The sequence below is a fragment of the Trachypithecus francoisi genome, unplaced genomic scaffold (genome assembly GCF_009764315.1).
Source record: "Trachypithecus francoisi isolate TF-2019V2 unplaced genomic scaffold, Tfra_2.0 Lachesis_group7, whole genome shotgun sequence".
Taxonomy (NCBI): Eukaryota; Metazoa; Chordata; class Mammalia; order Primates; family Cercopithecidae; genus Trachypithecus; species Trachypithecus francoisi.
Window position 1 is genome coordinate 71,469,755 of NW_022681472.1, and position 13,196 is coordinate 71,482,950.

Here is a 13,196-nt window from a genome sequence, read left to right on the forward strand (position 1 = left end):
TTTTCCCAATTAGTTTTATATCTCCAAGATATATGTATATAGGTATATACACATATGTATATATACATGTTCTATATAAGAATATATTCCATATAAGAATATACTGTATATATTACATACGGGAATATATTAGTCATTGATGTATTTTGCCAGTAAAATTAGAAGATATTTTAACAAAAGTCTCATATCCTTGTACTTCAGGTTTTTTGTTTTGTTTTGTTTTGTTTTTTGTGAATACTATCCCTATATATATATTCCATACAGGAATATATTCTGTATATTCCATATAATATATTCTATGAAAATACATATTCCATATAAGAATATAGAATGTATAATACATGAATTTGTACTAAGAGTAGGATGTGTCAATACATACTTGTTGAATGAGTGAAAATGAAAGCCAAGTGTGGTGGCTTATGTCTGTAATCCCAACATTTTGGTAGGCCAAGGTGGTAGGACCACTTGAGCCCAGGAGTTTGAGACCAGCCTCAGCAACATAGGGAGATCTCATCTTTACAAATAATCAAAAAAGTGCCGGATGTGGTGGAACATGCCTGTGGTCCTAACTACATGGAAGGGTGAGGTGGGAGGATCGCTTGAGCCTGGGAGGTTGACATTGCAGCAAGTCTTGATCATGCTACTGCACTACAGCCTGGGCGACAGAGCAAGACCCTGTCTCAACAAACAAAAAGAAAATGAAATAAGGTCAGGTCTACCAGAAGGGAGAGTCATGACCTCTCATCCAATTTCCAGACTAAAACAGTTCAAGGGCCAGAGCCCCTTAATTTAAAGGGAGGCTGGGTTCTCTTGAGAAAGAACCCAGTATATAAAAATTTTTCCTCTACCCCTTCCCCAAAGGGACCTGTGGCCACTTTCTAAAGGGACTGTGTATTGGGGAATAGAAATACTCAGACCTTTGGGAGTATTTCTGGCTGTGAATTGATGCTAATTGCTAGGGTCTCAAAATGCCACTGGACCACCATTTAAAGTGGGAGTTTATGGTAGTGAAGTGACAGAAAAATTGAGTTATAGGTCAAATTTGAGTCCGGTGGGCTCAGCAGGTACTTGAGCCCATCCTGTTTATTCCTAATTCAGAATGTATAGTTGTTAAAAACATACTTGGTAACTGGTCATGTCCCCATATTGGCTCTCATTTATGGACTAAGGGTCATTAGGATAGGAAGGGTCAAGTAGAAGCTGTTGGAATTTCTCTTTTCTGCCTGTATAATAAACCAAAAGATAGGACATCACTGGAGGAATTGCAGAGATTAAACACTACTATCATCAAATGCTAGAATAAGGTAGAAGTGTTCATTCCTATTACAGCTCCATTTAATGCATCTATTGGGCCTCTGCAGAAGGTAGATGATCTTAAAACCAATGACTGTGGAATTTTTTTTTTTTTTTTTTTTTTTTGAGACGGACTCTTGCTCTGTCTCCCAGGCTGGAGTGCAGTGGCCAGATCTCAGCTCACTGCAAGCTCCGCCTCCCGGGTTCACGCCATTCTCCTGCCTCAGCCTCCCGAGTAGCTGGGACTACAGGCACCCACCACCTCGCCCGGCTAGTTTTTTGTATTTTTTTTTAGTAGAGATGGGGTTTCACTGTGTTAGCCAGGATGGTCTTGATCTCCTGCCCTCGTGATCCACCCGTCTCGGCCTCCCAAAATGCTGGGATTACAGGCTTGAGCCACCGTGCCCGGCCGACTGTGGAATATTTTAATGTTAATCAGGCATGGTTTATTTCCAGCAGTTTTTTTCAGATGTAATGTCTTTACTGGAACAATAAATACAGCTCTGATACAAAATGTGCACCACTCCCCCACACCCACCCTCCTCGGCCCCTTCCCCATATCCTGCTCTTTATCAATGCTCTAGGACGACTAAAAGAACTTTGTTTTTCAGTTGGGCGCAGTAGCTCACGCATGTAATCCCAGCACTTTGGGAGGCCGAGGCTGGTGGATCACAAGGTCAGGAGTTCGATACCAGCCTGGCCCACACAGTGAAACCTGGTCTCTACTAAAAATACAAAAATTAGCTTGGCGTGGTGGTGGGCACCTGTAATCCCAACTACTCAGGAGGCTGAGGCAGAAGAATCATTGGAACCCAGGAGGCAGAGGTTGCAGTGAGTTGAGATCATGCCATTGCACTCCAGCCTGGGTGACAAGAGCGAGACTCTGTTTCGAATAAATAAATAAATAAATAAATAAATAAAACTTTGTTTTTCTTTGACAAGGTCAGTAGTACACCTTCACAGTCTTGCTTCATGCATATGTTGGCTCATAGGCTCTCAGCCATAATATAGTCTGCAGAGATCTTGATCATCTTGACGTTCTACACAACATCACGCTGGCCCACTACAATGATTTATTTGTATGAGGAATAGTTGCACCATCTTAGGTGAAAGAGGGAGGGCCAAGTGCAGTGGCTCTCTCCTGTAATCCTAGCACTTTGGGAGGCTGAGGCAGGAGGATCACTTCAGGCCAGGAGTTTGAAACCAGCCTGGGTAACATGGCAAAAACCTTGCCTCTACAATTTTTTAAAAAAATTATCCAGGCACTGTAGCATGCACCTGTAGTCCTGACTAGTCAGGAGGCTGAGGCAGGAGGTTCTCTTGAAATCAGGAGTTGAAGGCTACGGTGAGCTATGATGACACCATTACACTCCAACCTGGGCAACAGAGTGAGTCTCCATCTCTAAAAAAAAAAAAAAAGAAGGAAACAGATTGTTAATATATGAAAGTTTAAATATGTATAGAAGGGTGCATATGAATGCAGTGTAGGCAAAGGGGTGCGCTGTGCCACTTCCAAGCTCACCTTTCTATATTCTGCATTGTGATGTTGAAGCTGGAACTCTGCAATGTACAATTTTCCAGTGACAGCTACTTTTTGTTGGGTTCTGCCAATAATGGACTCTAGAGGCAGGATCTGGAAGGCTGGTGGGGGAGGAAAAGACTGAATTCCTCCTGTTGCTTCCTGTGAGCTTACTGCTTGTAGCTTTTGTAAATATCATTTCTTCCCTTCAGGCAGCAGCAATTTCTCATCAAAGTAGGCTTCAGATCAAGTTTGCAACATTTGCAGAACCTGCTGTATTGCTTCAACCCACCTCCCTCCCACCAGAGAACCAGACACCAGCTCTAGTTGGCTGGAGCCCACTCTTCTGAGATTTGTCTGGGTAGCTGGCCCTGCCACTAAGCTGAGAGACATCAGCAACTGTGGGTTAAAGCCTAGCTTCTCAGGGGTTTCAGCTCCATAGGGATCCTTTTTCAAGCTTTTAAATTTTAAGAGTTGTAACCCTTTCCTTTTGTCCTCCTTGACTTAGGAACAGAAACTGCTTCCTCCAGTTACTACCTCCAGAATCCTTCGAGTTCACTTTTTAGCTATTTAGTTATCTGGTTAATAACTTTGTACCTGATTAATATGTGTTTGTATTAAATGCTCTCTGTTTACATTACTGCTGTGTTTTTTCTCTTAACTAGACCCTGATGACTACAAGAATTTTGCTTGGCCAGCCTTGTTTCTTGTGTCCATTCTGGAGCTAGAGGAAGAGATCACCTCTACCTAAATTAGATAGACTGAGATTGAATAAGGCATAGTCTACTAAAGGAAAAATATAAGGTCCTATTACCAAAAGAGGTGAGGAGGTATCAGAAAAAAATCATATCTAAGCACTACGTTTATCTTTAAACTTGGGAAGGTGAAAAGACAACCCCCAGAATGGAAGAAAACTTTTGCAAATAACATATTTGATTAAAAAACTTGGCCAGGCATGGTGGCTCACGCCCGTAATCCCAGCACTTTGGAAGGCCGAGATGGGCAGATCACCTGAGATCAGGAGTTCAAGACCAGCCTGAGCATATGGAGAAACCCCGTCTCTACTGAAAATACAAAAAAATCAGCCGGGCGTGTTGGTGCTTGCCTGTAATCCCAGCTACTTGGGAGGCTAAGGCAGGAGAATCGCTTGAACCTGGGAGGCGGAGGTTGCACAGAGCAGTGATTGCACCATTGCACTCCAGCCTGGGCAACAAGAGTGAAACTCTGTCTCAAAATTAAAAAAAAAAATACAACAAAAACAAACAAACAACAACAAAAAAAAACCAAACCTGTATCTAGAATATAGAAAAACTACAAGTCAATAATTTAAAACACCCAACATTATATCAACATAAAAAGTTAAAAAAAACCCAATTAAAAAATTGGCATAGGATATGCATAAACGTTTCTCCAAAGGAATATACAAATGGCTAATAAGAAGATGAAAAGATTTTCAACATCACTAGCCATCAGGGAAATGCAAATAAAACCACTATGAGATGCCATTTCATACCTAGTAGGATGGTTATAATCAAATAGAAAATAACTCTTAGAGAGGATATGGAGAAATTGAAATCCTCATATATTGCTGGTGAGAATGTGAAATGGTACAACTGGTTTGGAAAACAGTCTGGCAGTTTTTCAAGTAGTTAAGCATAGAATTACCATATTATCCCACAATTTTACCCGTAGACATATACCCAAGAACAATGAAAACAGATACATGTACTTGAAAATTTGCAGCAGCATTATTGATTATACTCCAAAATGGAAACAACCCAAATGTCCATCAACTGATGAGTGGATAAACAAAAGGTGGTACAATAGAATATTATTTAGCAGTAAAAAGAAATGCTACACATGACAAGATGAATGAATCTTGAAAATATACTGAAAGAAACCAGTCATGAAGGATCATATACAGTATGATTCCATTTATATGAAATGTCCAGAATAGGTAAATATATAGAGACAGAAAGCAGATTAGTGGATTCCTTGGGCTAGAGGAGATGGGGGTGAAGAGGGAGGTATAGGAATTTTCTGGGAGGATAGTGAAAAAAATTCTAAAGTCAAGTGTTATGATTAATGCCCAACAATGTGAATATATTAACAGTCATTGAATTGGTACACTTTAAATGAGTGAATTTGCATATTATGTAAATTATAAATCAATAACGCTGTTTAAAAAGTGTTGTACACACAGTAGGGATACAACACATTCTTTTTTTTTTTTGAGATGGAGTCTCCCTCTGTCGCCCAGGCTGGAGTGCAGTGGCGCGATCTCGGCTCACTGCAAGCTCTGTCTCCCGGGTTCACGCCATTCTCCTGTCTCAGCCTCCCGAGTAGCTGGGACTACAGGCACCCACCACCATGCCTGGCTAATTTTTTTGTGTTTTTAGTAGAGACAAGGTTTCACCGTGTTAGCCAGGATGGTCTCGATCTCCTGACCTCGTGATGCGCCCGCCTCGACCTCTCAAAGTGCTGGGATTACAGGCGTGAGCCACCGTACCCGGCTGGCATACAATACATTCTTATTCATGAATTAGTCAAGTAACCAAGTGGATTGAATAAAACATACCTCTGCACTTTAGATGTATTTACTGGTAGGTAAAGAAGAAAAGCAAATATATCCAATTGTTTCCAGTTTCCTTAAAGGGGGAAAGGAGCAAAATTTACTGACAAGCTATTTGGGTGCTAATATTTGATTTCTTTTTCTCCTATGAATTAATCTCAAGTGGGTCTCTGCCAGCTTACTAATAATGCTCACTGTCCACCACATCATGCAGTCAGAAAGATGCCATCTGTTCTCTTCAGTTGCCAAAGTGTTACAGATTACACACAGGTACTAAATGCTGAGAAGATAAATTTTCCAGATGCTCGTCATTTTGCCCAACTATTTTACAATGATATTTTGTTCAACTTTATATGAAAATGATAATCCCTATGTGATGAAATACTTTGATCTCCAAAACTGAATTAGTAAACATACATCTTTTATGTGCTGAGCAACATGAACATGGTGCAGTTTAGCTATCGGAAGTAACAGCATTCATCCTGGGACTTACTTAGTTTTCTGCATTCAGAAAGAGCAGGGCATGAAAGGAATGTCATTGAAGTTTAGAAGACCCATGTTTGCTATTAGCATGTGCTCTCCCTATCCGAGGCCCCTGAGAATGGTTGTAAAGCGAGGTAGCTAGTCAGGTGGGCAGCAGCCCTGATTTTGACAGCTCTGGGTTTTTCTCTCTCATCATCATTCCCTGAAACAATACATTCTGACACTTAAAGCTGTAACTAGGATTTTCTTTGCTTAAAGTTCAAAGACATTATTTTATTCCACTCTTGTTTTCCAGTAGTGCTTGATGTCATTTCTGGCACCTAAGTGCTTAATAAATGTTGAATAAATGAGTAAATGAATGAATGAACAAATTGAATTGAAGTAAATAAAGTCTATTATTATTACCTGTTTCATACGATCTCCAGCCTTCCTGATTTATGACTGTCAGTATCACAGGCATGTTCTCACTCTTTCTTTTATGTATGACAAAACAGGAGTTATGTAACTTTTCTTGTCAATACAGCATAGGTATTGTTCAAAACTTTATGCCTGGAACACTTGTACGTTTGGAAATAATCAGCAGTTAGAGAAAAGAATCTTACATTGTGGCCAAAAGGAAGAAATAGTTAGAAATCTATTGTTGGCAAATATGTATTTTTTTTTTTACAAATACGTATCTTAACTGAAATATTACTAACTTACCTCTAAAACTTATTTACTGCTTTTCTCATCTCTCTCTCTCTCTCTCTCTATATATATATGTATATTATATGCATTTTTTTTATTTTTATTTTTTGAGATAGGGTTTCACTGTGTCACCCAGGCTGGAGTGCAGTGGCACCATCTCAGCTCACTGCAACCTCAGCCTGCCAGGCTCAAGTGATCCTCCCACCTCAGCCTCCAGAGTAGTTGGGACTATGGGACTACAGGTGGGTGCCACCACACCCAGTTAATTTTTGCAGTTTTTATAGAGACAGGGTTTTGGATGTTGCCCAGGCTGGTCTTGAACTCCTAAGCTCAAGCGATCCACTCTCCTTGGCCTCCCAAAGTGCTGGGATTACAGGCATGAGCCACCACACCCAGCCCTCATCACTCTATTCTATGGATTATTTTGATTGGGAGTATTCTGAATATGTGTGTGTGTGTGTGTGTGTGTGTGTGCATGCACTCTGTTGCACATAAAACACTTATTATTTTTTAGAACAAGTGTAATTAATAGTGCAAGACTGCCTACTGCCCCTCACCTTCTAGCAATCCTGAAACAGTTTCCCAGAGATCATTGCTAATTTCAAGAGGACAGAGACATACTGTTTCATTTCTCTCTCTGTAAACCAAAAAAAGCTGATAAGAGAGCCATCATCTGACCAGTGTCTGACTCAGTGTCCTCCCTACTGTGTCATTATCCTTTGTACTGACATCTGCTCTGCCCTGGCTTCCTGGAAGATCCCTAACCATCCTCCATTATTTATCTCCGCAATGAGAAAGTGCTGTAACCTTTCTGGAAATAATAGCCTATCATTATGCATCTGCTCCCTACCATGCTCTGGCTAAACACACCCAGGACCTTCTGAAAAAAAGAAGTCTGAAAAAGAAAAAGGAAGTCAGAAAGAGGTATATGTACAATCAGTGTGAGAAGCAGAATGCTGTGAGACAATGATTCTCAGCTCTGTGTGCCAGGATCATGGGGAACGCTAATAAAACTAATAGATATCCAACTCCAACCTGAGAGAATTAGATCTCTTCAGTCCGAGATGGGTCCGGGCATTTGTGTAATGTAAATGTCCTCCAGATGTTTCTAATGTGCAGGTTGGTTGACAATCTCTGGTGTAGGAAAGAACTTGAATTTGAGAGTCAGGTAATTCCAGGTTCAAATAATCAACTTGGGCCTCTCCTTCTCAGTTTTCTAATAGGTAAACTAGGACGGATAGGGGTGTAAATAATTATAGTGTCTGTCACCTAATACATGGTCAATAAATAGTTTCCAGGTTAAAGTGGAATACTATGCAGCCATTAAAACTTTTGGTGGGTGGATCACCTGAGGTCAGGAGTTTGAGACCAGACTGGCTAAAATGGTTACTAAAAATACAAAATCAGCTGGGTGTAGTGGTGGGCACCTGTCATCCCAGCTATTAGGGAGGCTGAGACAGAAGAATCACTGAACCTGGGAGGCGGAGGCTGCAGTGAGCCGAGATCGCACCACTGCACTCCAGCTTGGGCCACAGACTGAAGCTCCATCTCAAAAACAAACAAAAAACCAAGAAAGGGATGTGTTGTCTCACAGTTCTGGAGGCTAGAAGTCTGAAATCGAGGTATTGGCAGAGCCAGGTTCCCTCTGAAACCTTCAGGGGAGAATCAATCCTTCTTTGCCCCTTCCTTATTTCCGGCAGTTGCTGGCAATCCTCAGACTTAAGGAAGGCCTCCTGCTGCGGCACTGCCACCTCCACCTCTGCAGTCACAGGGCGCTGTCCCCATCTGTGTCTATGTCTCTGCATCTCTTTTCCTCTTTATTTTTTTCCTTTAAATTTTTATTTAAAATTTTTATTTATTTATTTATTTTAGATATCTCCTACTGGAAGGATTTTGTTGGTTGTTTTTTTCTTTTCAGTTTCTTTTCCTCTTCTTATAAGGTCATCAGTCATATTGGGTTACAGACCCATCCTACTCCAGTGTGACCTCATTCCCAACTTTAATTACATCTGCAATGACCCTACTTTCTTTTCTTTTTTTTTTTTTTTTTTTTTTTCTGAGACAGAGTCTCACTTTGTTGCCCAGGCTGGAGTGCAGTGGCACGATCCCGGCTCACAGCAACTTCTGCCTCCTGGATTCAGAGATTCTCCTTCCTCAGCCTCCCTAGTAGCTGGGATTACAGGCACCCACCACCATGCCCAGCTAATTTTGTATTTTTAGTAGAAACGGGGTTTCACCATTTTAGCCAGGCTGGCCTCCAACTCCTGACCTCAGGTGATCAACCCACCTTGGCCTCCAAAAGTGCTGGGATTACAGGCGTGAGCCAATGCACCCGGCCCCAACTTTCAGATAATGTCACATTCCTAGGTACTGGCAGTTAGAACTTCAACAAATCTCTTTAAGGAACATGATTCAACCCATCCCAGAATGGAAAGAAAAGAGGTAAAATGATGGTTTTTGGCTTGAGCAACTGGAAGGATAAAGTTGCCATCGGCCAAAATGGAGAAGGCTGCAGACAAAGCACATTTTGGGGGTGAAGATCAGGATTTCCAAAGTATTTCAACTCGTACTACATACACAATCAGCTTCTTGTTCCACAACTAAAAAGGGAGGGGAGAATTACATTCTTGTAAATTTATGTGGATTATGGCAAAAATAATTCCGAGAGCAACTGCTCTCATAAGAAAATCATATGTATTCAGGAAACAGTTATTCAGTTTCCTGAATAAAAGCTTAAATTGTTTAAATGAATAGGAAGTTGCTTTTCATATTTGTCAGGACCCACCCCCGCCCCTTTGTGTTTTTTTTGCAAATTTACCTTTAGTACACAGGTGGTTTTGGCACTGAAGAGGAAAAACTCTTTTTGAAAATCTATAAAAGCTTTCTGAACTCTTTAAGTAGGCAGAGATGACTCTTAGGGGATGAGTCTAAGTAAACACTTAGCTCATTATGTAAATTTGGTGTGTGGGTGCCAAAGTCATTATAATATTTCAGTTGAAAGTTACTGAATGTTCATAGCTTTGAATCATTTTCAGACAGTTTCATCTTTCTTTGAACACCTTGGCATATTTCTAATGTCCTAGGGATTATTCGATTGTACAGACTAAAATCTGTTCAAAATGACGTAAACAAAGGAAAGGCTCTACTGGAGCATCTCCCAAAATGCCAGGGAGGGGAGAGAAGCTGGGCTTCATGAAGACCAGGAATCAGGAACTGGAAACATGGCCTAAGGCAGCTGCCCTCTCCAGCCCCATGTCTCTCTCTAGGGTTCCAAGGGTTCTTGTCTCTGTGTCTGCTCTGCTCTGTGTTTTTGCTTCATTTTCCCCTCCCAAATGGGCAGTCGCCCCTCTTCTGCCTGCTCATGCTCCCTCCCCCTCCTCCAGTGGTGCCCTTAGCCTCAGAGTTTATATCACTCTACAAAGCCAGGGCTGACTGCTCAAGAATCTATTCTCTCCAGAACCTGAATTCACATCTTCACAAGATGGAATCTGATTGGCCCAGGGTTTGAAAGTGTTTACTTATTGTCTAATCAGCTGTGTCAGGGGGCCGTGGTCATGTTCATTCATTAGACAAATGTTTACTGAGTGCCTACTGTGAGCCTCTTGCTCTTATAGGTTATATGGATATTGCAGAGTAAAGTCCCCACTCTCAGTGGAGCTTAAAATCCATTGGTGTTGAGGAAAGGTGTCCGTTTTCCACCCTGTGTATATGTGTATGAAACGGGCTGGTGTTAGGGCAGAGTGGACAGACATCCTACAAAGATAATATTCTATTTTGAATTCTGCCAAAATAAGAGATGTCATATCTGTCTGGGCTAGGCTATACTTTCATTTTTTAAAAATTGCAATTGCAGCAAAGAGACTCACTCTCCCTTTATGCCTTAACATAAGCAGAGAGATTTGCTGCTTAGAAGGTGAGATTTTTCATTCGTTCACCCATTCCTGCCCCAGGGCTGACCAGAGCTTTTTGTGATAGGAGCAGGTACAGGGAAGTGGGGGTGGGGTGTGTGCTCCAGTCCCCAGGCAAACCTGTATTCAGCTAACCAGCTGGTTGTTCTATCAAATTATAATAATAGTAAGGGGCTGAATAAACTTTTCTGGAGGGTTTACAATGTCACTTTGCAGTGGTCTATGATAATGTGTATTATCTTACTTAATCCTTACAACGCCATGGGAAAGGTCCCCATTTTACAGATGAAGAAATTAAGCAGAAAGATTAAGTGACTTGCCCACGGTCTCTCAGTTAGCAAATGATGAGCCAGGATTTGAACCTAGAGTCAGTGGAACAGTCACTAAATTACATGATCTCCAAGGCACCCTGGAGATGGCGATGGTTGAAGCTTCTAACTACTTCTAGTATCTTTCCCAGACAGAAACTAAAAGTTCATGGAGATGTCCAGTTATTCTTTTCATCCACCTTATTTGGGATGCAAAGTGACAAGTACTCTGATTTATAGAACTCTGTACCTTAAATGAATAAGCAGGCAAGCTTTTCAACCAAAAACACCTTAAGCAGAGGACTTGTGGGAGTTACAAGTTCTCCTCCCTCAAGACCCACAACTTACCTTTTTGAAAAGACCATAGCAACCTTTAGAGTACCTAGCTTCAACCTAGCTTCAGTGTCTTGCCCAAACTTGTTCAGCAAGCAAGTGGTGAAAGGAAGATACTACTAAAGCCCATGGCCTTAACCACTAAAATACACAACTCAAAGGCACTTGTGATGGTAGGGAATTCTAAGAGACTCTGAGGTAATTGTGGTCTGTTGATCCCATCTGCTATCTCTAGTTGAAAGAAAACCTTTGATATTGTGTTGGGGTGCGCGTGGTGGGATCCAAAGCTCCTTACAGTGGATTTTCCTAAAAATCTCCACTAAAATCTTTCAAGTCCAACCCTTATAAAGCCTTCTGTGAGCTCTCCTCCCCTAAAGCAGAGTTGATCATTCCTTCCTACCTCCCACAATATCCTTTAAATATACTTCCATTAAATTATGCAATTATATCATTACAATAGTTTTATTTTTTGAATTTATGACTTGTGAGCTTTTGGAGGTCAGAAGTTTTTGCTCTTCTGTGCACTGCTGAATCCCTGTTGCCTAAGCGCTGTCCATAGCATGTGGTAAACACAGAATAAATGCTTGTTAAAGAAAGATCAGAAAGAAAGAAAAAAGGAAGAAAGACAAAGTGATAACCAACTTCTGTGGCTATTTTGGAAATCTTTACAACTGTTAGTTTCCTTATTTATAGAACTAAAACTCTTTAAAGTGTCTAGATGTCTTTCACGTTATCAAAGAAGGAATCTGATGTGTTCGTGGTATCTGTTTATGACCTTGTTCTGAGCCCAAATCCAATTATTCTTGGGTAATCTTGATCACATTGCAAACTTTCAAATTCTCTCTCATCACACACACACACACACACACACACACACACGCCACAGCACACAACACGTGACAATCATTCTATTAATAGTTTATATATCTTATCATGCTCCATCTACCATTTACTCAGAAGTCAAATTGAATCTCAGGTCGGATTAGTCTGTCATTTGTTTTGCCCATAAAACACATAGTTAGCAGAAGTGAAGTTTATTCAGCTAATTATAAGCTTACTAATTGAATTTACTTTCAAAGATATTAGTCTTATTATAAACAAATCTATGTGCTTTAGGAACATACTATTATCTTAGTTATAATTTGAGTTTAGGTTGGAAACAGAATGGGCTAGGTTGAGGGTGGCTAGGATCTGAAACAGGAGCAACAAGAGACTTAGAGCCAATGAAGAATGGAAATTGCAGTAGTCAAGACACTTATGGTTGCAAATGACAGAAAATTGGCTTTTACCAATTAATTATTGGGTCACATGATAACCTAAAAGTCCTGGGATAGAATTAGCTTCAGTCTCAGCTGGATCTAGGTGTTTGATTTCATTCAGACCACCCTCCAAATCCATTTTTCATTTCTGCTTTGCTTTGTTCTGGTTTTACGCTCAGGTAGATGTTTCCCATCTGGTAGCCTCTGGGAGGCTGTAGTTTCAAGATGCAGAAAAGAGTTCATTCCTCATTTCTCTCATACTTGTCTCAGTATATCCCAAGAATGTACACATTCTGCACCAATTATGGAGGTCAACAGTATGTGATTGATGCTCTGATTGGCTAGCTCTGGGTCACATGACCAACTTTGCTCTGGTGATGGAGCTAACTCCACTTAAATCACATGAACAGAGAATGGGTAAGAGGTGTTTCCTCAAGGGAAACTGTAACACTATTAGAAGAAGGAGTGAAAGCTGGAGCGTAAGAAGCAAACGATCACTACTGATATGTGGGCATTTGAGGTGAATTAAATTTTTACTCAGATTATTTTATGTTTTCATACTCATCAGAGTTTGTGTAAACTATGGTAAAACTTACTGTCAGCTCTCAGCATGCTTAACTGACCTTTCACTGTCATCATCATATGAAGACAACATCTGTTATGGTCTGAATGTTTGTGTCCCCTTCAAATTCACATGTTGAAACCTAACCATCATTGTGCTGGTATTAGGAGGTGAAACCACTGGGAAGTGATTAGGTCATGAGGGTAGAACCCTTATGAATGGGACTAGTGCCCTTGTTAAAAAGGCCCCAGAGAGCTGCCTTACCCCTTCTA